We start from the raw sequence: 10,215 nt of genomic DNA on the forward strand, positions 1-10,215 counted from the left end.
GTCACCTGTAAAGAAAAAGAGAGAAGTGGGAGAATTGGATGGTTTGGTGCAAATGCAGCGGTGGGTCCAGAAGGGAAACCGCTTCGTCCATCAGTCATGCTTCCTACAGCAGGAGGTCTGAGTGGCACATTTTATGGCCACTGTCCCATATCCCCTGAAGTTCCACAGGTCACCACAGAGGATATGAAAGACTGCACTGAAGAAAGGTAATTCAGCTGGGGGAAAGCTATGGATGATACCTAATGTGGAAAGGGACTGAGCACATTTGTGCTTTATGTAAGCTTATTCATGTGAGGTGAATTAGAGACCCCACATAACTCTCCTTCCATGACACCCATCATTAACACAAGTCGATCTTCCCCAAGTTTCTTCCAGCCAGGCAGACTGACCGCTGTCTTTGCCTTGTTCCCCACTGACCTCAGGAAAACCATTAAAGAAGGGGATGGGAGAAGTGATCTTCCTGTAGGTGGTGGGGAAGGGCGTGAGGTGGAGAGTGGCATGTAGGCAGATCTGGATTCCACGACCGGCTCAGCCCCTTCCCCTCACATGCTGTCCACACATGCACACACTGAACTTCCCTGAGCCACGTGGAAAGAATGGCCTTCCTGGTACTCACCTCCCACGGTGGCCATGGTAGCCATATGAGACAACCTAGAAACACTTTCTAGCCGTGTGCCTGGCATGTCCTGGGCTCTGTGTAAGGAGCTAACTAACCTCTCCCTTCCTCCCATTCCCCTATATTCCCTTTCCTCCAGTATAGATGACATCCAATAAATTATGTGATGTTCATGATTTAATGGGTGATAAAATAGCAATTAAATATACAGACTGATGTAGTTAAATGCCAAGCCATAAATCGTGTGTGGAACACCTCCTCTGGGCACAGGAGGGTGGGGTATAATCGTGGCTATAACAAAGTCACATTCAGCACCACGGACAGCACGCCTGGCCGCGGATGGGGACTGTGGTGTGGGGGCAGGGGTAAAGGCAGGGCGCTACCTTGGGGCCACTTGACAATATCTCGCCTCTCCCCGCTGCATCATCAAGTTTCTCCACTCGACTGAATCACAAGATTCTGTCAGAAATGTCTTGCATATACATGAACTGCATATGGATGTGGAATACATAGAAATATCTTCCGTGTGTGTGCACAGAGACTGGCCCTACATCCCTCCCATGTACAGTGTGCCCCTCACGGCTTGTCTCTTCTTGTTTCCACTTTTCCTCCTTCCATTGTCACCTGCAACTGCTCCCATCAGAGTTTGCTCCCACCATTCGACCAAAACAGCACCTGTGGTATCTTCTCCACTCGGCTTCCAGGGCACCACACAGACTTGCCCTCCTCCTGCTTTGTTGGTCACTCCTTCACAGTGTCCTTTGCTGCTTTTTCCTCAACTTTCCTACCTCTAGATACCAGATTTCTCCTGGGATTCACTGTCAGGATGGTTCTTTTCTCCAAACTCACTTCCTAAATGAAATCATTGTCCCAGACTGATTTTTTTTTTCTCTCTAAATACGGTTCATGTGTCCAAATGTCTAACACTTAAATGTCTAAGAGACATACAAACTTAACATGCTCATGACCAAACACGGCATCTCCATCCCCAAAATATCTTTTCTTTTACATTCTTCTCCATGTTAGTAAAGGACAGTGGGGAACATGCCCTTTCATGTTCAACATTCTTTCATGTTAAACACCTTAGAGATGGTTTTGATTTCTCTCTTCACATCACACCTTATATCCAGCTCAGAAGAAAATGCTTTTACCTTACTTTTAAATATATCCAAAATATCCAATCACTACCCATGACTCGTCTGTAAGCAGATATGTCCAATCTACCATCATTTACATGGATTATTACATCATCTCCCCAAGATGCCTCTCCCTCCCTCCCCCATCCCCCTTTCCTTCCTCCACCTCCCTCCCCACCTTTTCCCCTTCCTTCTCCCCTTTCGCTTCCTCCTCCTCCTCCTTCCATTCCCCCTCCCCACCTTCCCCACTCCCTCTTCTCCTCCCTCCACCAGTCTATTTTCCACACAGAGCCCAGGATGATCCTGCTAATGTACAAGTCATGTCTCATTTCACTCTCTTCAAACTCTCCAGTGGCTCCCATTTCATTCAGAACAAGAGCTCAAATCCTTACAAAAGCCTAGAAAGTTCCACATGGTCTGAAATGCCTACCCCTGTACACATAATTTCTCCCGTATCCTATCTTATGACTCTTTCTTTTGCCCTCTCCTCTCCTGCCACATTCCCAGCTTGGGCTTCCTTCCTTGCTGCTCCTCGATCTAGGATGACCTCGCCTTGATACATTCACGGCTCTCTCTTTGTCTTCAGAGACAATGTTCAGATGTCACCTCGTCAAATGCCTTGCCTGAGCACCATATTATAAAACAGCACCATCCACAATCATTCTTTTTACCTTGTACCATTACCTTATCATCCCACTTGGTCCATAACAGTTGTTGAGAGAGACAGCAAGAGAGAGAGAGGAGGAGGGGGAAGCGAGGGAGGAAAGAAGGGAGGAAGGAGGGAGGGAGGAAGGGAAGGAGGAAGGAAGGAAGGAAGGAAGGAAAGAAGGAAAGAAGGAAGGAAGGAAACAGGAAGGGAGGAAGGAAGGAGGGAGGGAGGAAGGAAAGGAGGGATGGAGGGAAGAAGGAAGAAAAGAAATAGGAAGGGAGGAAGGAGGGAGGGAGGAGGGAATAAATGAATTTTGGCCCCAGTCATCTAAAATATTTTGTATCAAACACCTAGAAATCAGAGACCAGTTCTGACTCATTTTCACACCCCCTGAGGGCTTGATAGTACACGGACTAATCTTGGGAAATGACTGCTCCGTGAGCAGACTATTGAATAAATGAATGAATGAATGAATGATGACCCAAGCATCCCAGGATGGGGAGGGGATCTAACTTAGGTCCCTCTCAAGATCAAACAGGAGGCCAGGGCACATCATGGGTCCAGGTTCCAGCAGAAAAGCGTTGCCGCCTTCTGACCACAGAGCCCCACCGTGCTCCTCTTGGCTGGGAACAGCATCCGGTGGGCAGAGTCCGTGGGTCACAGACAAGCTTCACTCAGCCTGACAGAGTCTTCTCCTCAGTGTGGAAAGAGTGTGTGGAACAAAAGTGGTCTCTGGCTGATGCCAAAGTGGGATTTCTCTGTTTGTTTTCCAGAGCAGAATCACAGGGTGGGGATGGGGGCATGTACCCCCACACACACACACACTCAGATTCCTGAAGGTGCCTGATCTGGGAGAAGCGCGCTGGGGTCCTTGTTTCTGAGCTCTGAGTGCCCATTCACGGCCAATGGGGTGTCACTTATGGAAGTTATTACACAGAAACCACTGACCACAGGGAGGAGATTGCTGCCGGGGATTCCCGCTGGTCATTAAGTGCCCAGAGAGCTCTAATTTAATTATCAACTGAACAATAACTTGATGGGTGTATTAGCTTTGTCAGTGTGTGCATGCATGGAAGGACACACACACACACACACACACACACACACACACACACACATATTCTCTCTGAGTGGTCATAAATAACGAATCAACCAATACACCGACACATCGTAACTCAGACCTTGAAATGCAGTCAGACATGGGGAATTCCAACTGCGTCCGAAACGCGTGAGTGGAGAACAGGGGTGTGTGGCTGCAGCATGCAGCCTCCAGCCCGGCCTTCACCCGGCCTTTCGAAGCCCCACCACGGAGACACATGCAGTCACCATTAATTGTGAGCGGGATATTTATGAGTTTGGTTGGCCGCTAACCACTTGGCCCGGGGGCGGTTGATATTTATATTTGCAACACCCAGCACTGACAATGGACAGCTAACAGGCTCGGTTAATTGGTCTGCCACCCCCACCTCTGACTGTATCTTCCTGACCAGTGGGGGCGTCCTTCCCAGGGAATCTTATAATGAGCTTTTCATGTGTTGGTGATTTTAATTACCCTCTTATTGCTATGCAAATCTCCCTTCCTTTAATCTGCCGAGGAAGAGGAGGGGATGTAAGCAGCAGAAGAGGAGACAAGATGGAGGCAAGTGTGTCTGCTGCTCAGGTGGGGGCGCTCAGGCGAGCAGGGAAAGGCTGGCCGGCCTAGTGGAGACGGGAGAGCTGAGCCCGCGCTGGGTCAGTGGCTCAGAACATGGGAGGCAGAGCACCAGCACCCGGGACAGCTGCCCATGACCGTCCTTCAGTTCTCTGGAAGTAGCAGCCAGAGGGGGGGATACTGAGGCTCCAAAGTGAGAGAAGGCAGCCAGCGTGGGCTCTGTGTGTGGCCTTTCTACGCACCATGCTGCCTGTCCCCCTCTCCGGAGGGGCCGCCCCTGAGGACAGGCTGTAGCTCTCCAGCAGAGCGGGAATCTGGAAGCCCCAGCAGTGTCCTGTGTTAGGCCGAGAGCTCACCAAGGCTTCTGGCCAGTGCTGCTCGGGACGTGGGGCAGGACAGAGGCAGGAGGGGACCTCTCCCGTGCCATGCCTCCCACACTGGCCATGGCCTCCAGGGTGGGGAAGCCAGGACAGGGCAACCTTAGCTCAAGCCACGGCTTGACTCGGTGGGGGCTTGCCCCTTTGAATGTACTGGGATCCAGAGGTGTAGCTGGGGGGAAAGGCGCATCCTCTGGGCAACGTTCCCGTATCCCGGACCACCTCCTCCAGCACAGGGGAGCCCCCCGGACTGCTGATGGGTTATATGTGCTCTTGGAGGCTGGCCGCCCTCAGCTGTGTGCCTTCATGCAGGAGGGCAGAGAGGGGCTCCCCAGAACTTCAGGACAGCTTCAGGTGTGGGTGGAATCCAAGATTTTAAAATGCAGAAGCTGAAGGTAAAATGGAGGAAAAGGGAGACCACGTGGCCGGGCAGGAAGGACTCGGGCTCCAAGCTGGACAGAGCCGGTCCAGCCCCTGCCCCGGTGTCTCTGTCCCCCAGTCACCCTGCTTCCCGCTGGGCCTCCTGCATCACCCCACTGTCCTGTCCTGTCCCAAACATGAAGAGGGTCGAGAGGGACAAGTTTACATGTTTCAGTGAATGGTTACGTGATCACTTTAATGTGTGTTAAGAAAATATAGCCGTTATATCCAATCTAAAGACTTTACAGACTTTTTTAGTAAATACGGTACTTTTACATACTTAATTTAAACAAAAACTACGAACAGATTTAAATAATACTAAGGGGTTGGATACAGCGATGCTCACTGAGGTGGTGTGGGAGCCAAGTTTGAGTAGCACTGAGGTACCGTGTGGGGCGGAGGTGAGGGTTTGTGGGCGAGCTCACATGCGTGCACCCCACCTGGGCCTTCCACCCGAATGCATGAGATCTGCCATCCATCCCTGCCCAGCCCTGCAGGCGTCCCGGCCCCAGGCCCCAGCAGCGACCCCCCCCCCCCGTGCTTTCGCACAAGGGAAAAATCAACAAGGCTCACGCACACACACACATGCACGTGCACACACACCCGAAAATCAATTAACTCCCCCAACTGTGTGAACAGTGAGCACACATTCAATAACTCCCCCAACTACTCCACCCAGACCCTGGATGGCTCATTAGATCAAACAAGGTGTGGGTAATCACCCGGAAAAGCAACACTGCTTCCCTGTGATGCCTGATTTCCCTCCTCTCTCCTTAGCTTCCCTCTCGGCAAAGGGAGAGACTCCGGGTCCCCTGGCCAAGGAGGGCAGCGTGCTGGGGGTGGGCTGGGTCAGGGACTTGGGGTCCCTTCTCAGGCCGATGGAGGACTTTCCACCACTCGGGAAGAAAGCCACAGGAGGCAGCCGCCCTGCAGAAGCGTGGCTGGTCTTCAGGGAAACCCCCGGCCCCAGCCTGCTTCCCTCTCTCCAGCCTGAGTGCGGGGTGATGTGGGGGATGGCCTGTCCCCGGGGAGGAAGCACGTGGCTCTTGGTGGAGGACAGGGTTGCCCGCATGCCCAGATTTTATGAGAGTCTCTATTGTGGAGCAGTGGAGGGGAGAATGAGACAAATGGAGAGCAGGCGGAGGTTTCTGGCACGTCACAAGACTCCATGCCAATGTTGGGGCACGCTCGGTGACTGTCATTTTCACACTAGAAAACCAGGTAGAGGGCGTGGGCGGGGCTGGCCTCGGTGCCGGTGCTCATGTCCACAGTGTTCTCAAGGGCTGAGTTGGGGGGCCACACGCGGGGGTCAGATATCTGAGTTAAAACCCAAGAGACCACCCGGCTGGCACGTGTGGGGTCCACGCATGTGAGCACACGCACGGGCTCTTCAGGGGAGCCTCAGGTAAGGGGTTCCCCAGTGGCTGTGTGTGCTGTGGGACAAGGAGGTCAGGTCACAGAGGAGGGCGTGTGTCCGTCGTGGAGGAGGAAGCCCCTCTTGGAGGCCATGTTGCCTGAGCTGCTGGGCCTCCGGGCCTCCTCAGTGGACCAGAAAGTAACTCTGGCCTGTAGGTCCCTTTTCCGAAGCAGGGACATGGGGGAGGGAATAAGCAGGGCCTGGAAGTTTCCAGACTAAGAGGTAAGAGACCCCAGGGCTGCCCTGGCTCCCCTCCGGGTGGAGGGTGTACAGGACTAAAGAATGTTCCCCAGAATTCACATCCCCTCAGACCTCAGAATGAGACCTTATTGGCAACGGGGATTCTGCCGACGTCGTGAGTCAAGGTGAGGAGGCCCTGGACGGGGATGGGCTCTGATCCAGTGCCTGGCGTCCTCCTGAGTAGGCCATGCGAAGACACACAGGGGAAGTCGCGGGACAGGGGGGCAGAGACTGGAGCGATGAGTGCACGGGCCCAGCAGCGCCGAGGCCTGCCAGTCACCGCCGGAGCAGTGAGGGAGGCGCTGGACAGACTCCTCGGGGCCCCACCAGCGCACTGACCCTGGCTTCTGTCTTCCTGAGCCAGGACGGAGTGAGTTTCGGCTCCTGAGAGCCACCTAACGTGTGGCAATTTGCCACGTCAGCCGCAGCAGGCCGAGGAGATGGGGTCCTGCTCTCTCCTTGGCCTCCAATGTCAGGGGAGGGCCCCACGCACCTTTGCCGTGAAGGAGTGATTTGGGCTGAAATCTGCCCCCTCCACCACAGCATACCCCTGACACCTGTTCAGCGTAGCCGTGTGATGGGGCCAGTGCAATGAAGCTGGAGGGAAGCGTGGGGTGAACCTGGGGCTGAGCCCCCTAAGGGCAGGTGGAGCTGGGAGGTGGGGACCAGGCAGAGCCTGATGGGGGACAGAGGCAGACAGAGCAGACGGTCCAGCTGGCGAGGCCCCTGCCAAGACCTGCGGGGAGCGGAAGGTCGGGGGACGTGCCCACCCACCTGCCTGGGAGAGGCCGCGGCAGGTGCATCGGGCCAGCCTCAAACAAGAGACTGGGCAGCAGGATTCAAGTGCTCTACACTTAAACAGGATGATTAAGCAAGATAGGGGTTGGGATGGGGCCGTCGTCACAAGGGATGTGTCCCCAGAGGCACTCGGCAGCACCACAGTGAGCCACAGAGCACATCACCCAGCCGGGAACCCAGGCAGACCTGGGCCCTTCTGCAGGCGCTGGGAGGTCCCATGGATGCGACCCAAGCCTGCTCTCTGGCCCCTCTGAGCCCTGGCTTCCTGGTTTCATAGTAAGAATTGTCATTTCCCCTCACTGCAGTGCCATAAAGACTACGTGAGAGTGTGTATTGGGTGCCTTGCGTGGAAGCCGGCCCACGGCAGGGACTCAGTGGTAGGCAGGTGGCGACGGTCTGCCACATGTCTGAAGATCTCAGCAGAAACGGGGCCGACAGCGCAGGCAGGGATCAGATCAGAGATGGGCATTCAGGGGGCCACGAGGACCAGGGGCCGGGGTCCTGGTCCAGTGTGACGGCTGAGGTCAAGTGCAGGCTGGGGCTGGAACCAGGCTGACGGCCAGAGGGGTTCAACAGCTCTACCGTGGCCTCGGCCGGCCTTGCGCAGACAGGGCCCCCGGGAGGGTGGTCCGGCTCCCCACTGAACATCACTCAGGTCCCCCAGAGAGCGAGGGCCTGGGTCCAGGAGGCTTCAGAGCAGGCTTCCTGCTGGAGGCCCCTCTTGTGGGTCCGCTCACCTCCATCTGACCGCCTTCATGTGGCCCCCGCAGAGCGGTGGGGGGCAGCTGTCTCCTCTGCACAGACAGCAGGCTCGGAGCCCCCAAGAAAGGCCCCGTGTCTCTTCTTCGCTGACCACCATTCGCCGCATCAAAACACAAAAGCAAGAGAAACACAAACAAAGGATGCCCCAGGGTAGCTCTCTGCTCTGGGATCCACAGCCGAGAGCGACTTTGAGAGGCCATCTGGTCTACCTGCCCCCTGAGCTCAGGCAGGCGCGTCTCTAGGGAACCGAGTCTGGGGGTGGAGAAGGGCATCAAAGGGCGTCTGAGCAGCGTCTGTCCAGCTGTTGAGTCCTTTGGACTCCGCTGAGCCTGGACTGAACATTCCCAGGGTCTGGGGGCTCACACTTGCTGGACGCTGTTCCTCCGCACCGAGCTGCTCCGCCCCCCGCACCCCCCACCCCCGCCCCAGAGCACGCTCGCTCTTCGCCCATCGGACTCTCACGAATGTGAGAATGTGAGACGCACTGCTTTGGAAGCAAATACATTTGTCTCTTCCCCAGTTTAATCCATCAAAGGGGCACATTTGTTCACATTTGAACGGCTCTGAAACCAGGATGCATCTTACCATCAATGGTGTCTCACAATATAATTGGCAATCTCTTCTCTTTTTAGTAATGCCAAAAATAACAGTGCGTATTAAAGTCGACGGTGTCTTAGATTAGATGAAATACAGCTGTGCAGGCAGCTGGCCTCCGTGATGTCACTCACAGCTGCACACAACCAGGTGGAAAAGCACTACCCCACCCCCACCGAAGTCGGAAAGGTGGAGGACAGGCCCAAGGTCGCGCGGCTAAGAATTCGTCGACCCAGCGTTGGACCCCAGCCCATTGGACAGCTCAGCCAGAACGGCTCACTGTGTGTGTGGCCAGGACGCCCCCGGGTTGGAATAGCAGCCCGGCTCCACCCCTGCCCCCCGGCCAAACACTCACACCCCGGTTGGCCCCTCTGTCCTCAGCCCTTGTGGTACCGAGCCAGGCCGGCAGCAGGGCCTGCCCTTGGCGGAGGCGAGGAGAGGCCAGCTGAGGGCAAGGGGACGTATGTGAAGACTCCCAGGGCTCCTGTCTGCCTGATTTGTCCCTGTCATCTACTTCTGAGCGAGATTAAATCTGGGGGCCACCACTCCCCAAGGGTTTGTCCATCACTGGGCTGTAGGCTTCCTCGGTCATTCTCTCCCCTGGAGCCATGGCGCCGAAGGTGTTGACCGAGAACTTGGCGACTCTCCCATCACTTTCATATTCATGTTCCCCCCCCGCCCCCCCATCCCCGGGCTGTATCATAGCACCTGTCACAGTAGGATCTCAGGGCAGGACTTCCTGTGCCATCTGACGAAGGAGGGGTCCCCCCAGGAGGCCAGAGACGTGGGTGAAGGTCGAGGCCAAACCCCCGGCACAGTTCTCGGGATGTCCCCCCGACAGCGAGCCGACTACGAGTGGGCCTTTCTAGCGCATTCTGCACTCCTGCCCAGAGCAAGCATCTCCTGTCCTGCCCACCTCCCCGGGGCGCTGCTGAGACCCAAAGCCCGGGCATGTGCAAAAACCTCCAAGGCAGATGGAATGGGGCCCCCATCCGCCCCCAGGTCACAGCTCAGGGGGAGCTAAAACGCCTCATTGGTGTGCAGGTGCTGAAAGAATCGGGGTGTCTCTGGGCTTGGGGGCCGCCCTCTACCACACGCCTGAGCCCTTTCTCCGGGCGCGTCTCACCTGATACCTGGCCTCTTCCGAAGACACGCATCGTAGGGGAGGCCGCCGTAGCCACAGCCGGCACAGCGCGTGCCCTCGCGAGCTGATGATGCCCATGCCACGCACCCCACCCTCCATGTACCACGTGTGGAGGAAACAGTGAGCGGCCTCCAGGATCCAGTTGACCTGGTCCGAACTCCCCCAGTGGGCAGGTCGCTGGAACGTTCTGCGCCAGTTCCCGCATCCAGCTCGAAGGGCTGGGGTGAGGGTCGAATGAGATGCCCCAAGCCCTGGGGGTCCTACCCCTGCGCCTGGCACATAACTTAGCGGAAAGGCGGCTGTAGCAACAGAAACCACAGCGAAGCAGGAACACTGTCGCCGTCAGTCCCTCTGGTGATCCCACAGCCCCGTGTCCGCCCCTCCCCGACCCCTCCCCCATACTCCGCCTTC

General features: G+C 56.0%; 1 long non-coding RNA gene across 1 annotated transcript; it reads left to right on the forward strand.

Moving 5' to 3' along the window:
- Nucleotides 1-6,383: 6,383 nt before the first annotated feature.
- Nucleotides 6,384-9,208, forward strand: LOC122235070. The gene is made up of 2 exons (XR_006213184.1): nt 6,384-6,876; nt 8,699-9,208. It is a non-coding gene; the product is annotated as an uncharacterized LOC122235070 (long non-coding RNA).
- Nucleotides 9,209-10,215: the final 1,007 nt, after the last annotated feature.

This window comes from Panthera tigris, chromosome F2 (genome assembly GCF_018350195.1).
Source record: "Panthera tigris isolate Pti1 chromosome F2, P.tigris_Pti1_mat1.1, whole genome shotgun sequence".
Taxonomy (NCBI): Eukaryota; Metazoa; Chordata; class Mammalia; order Carnivora; family Felidae; genus Panthera; species Panthera tigris.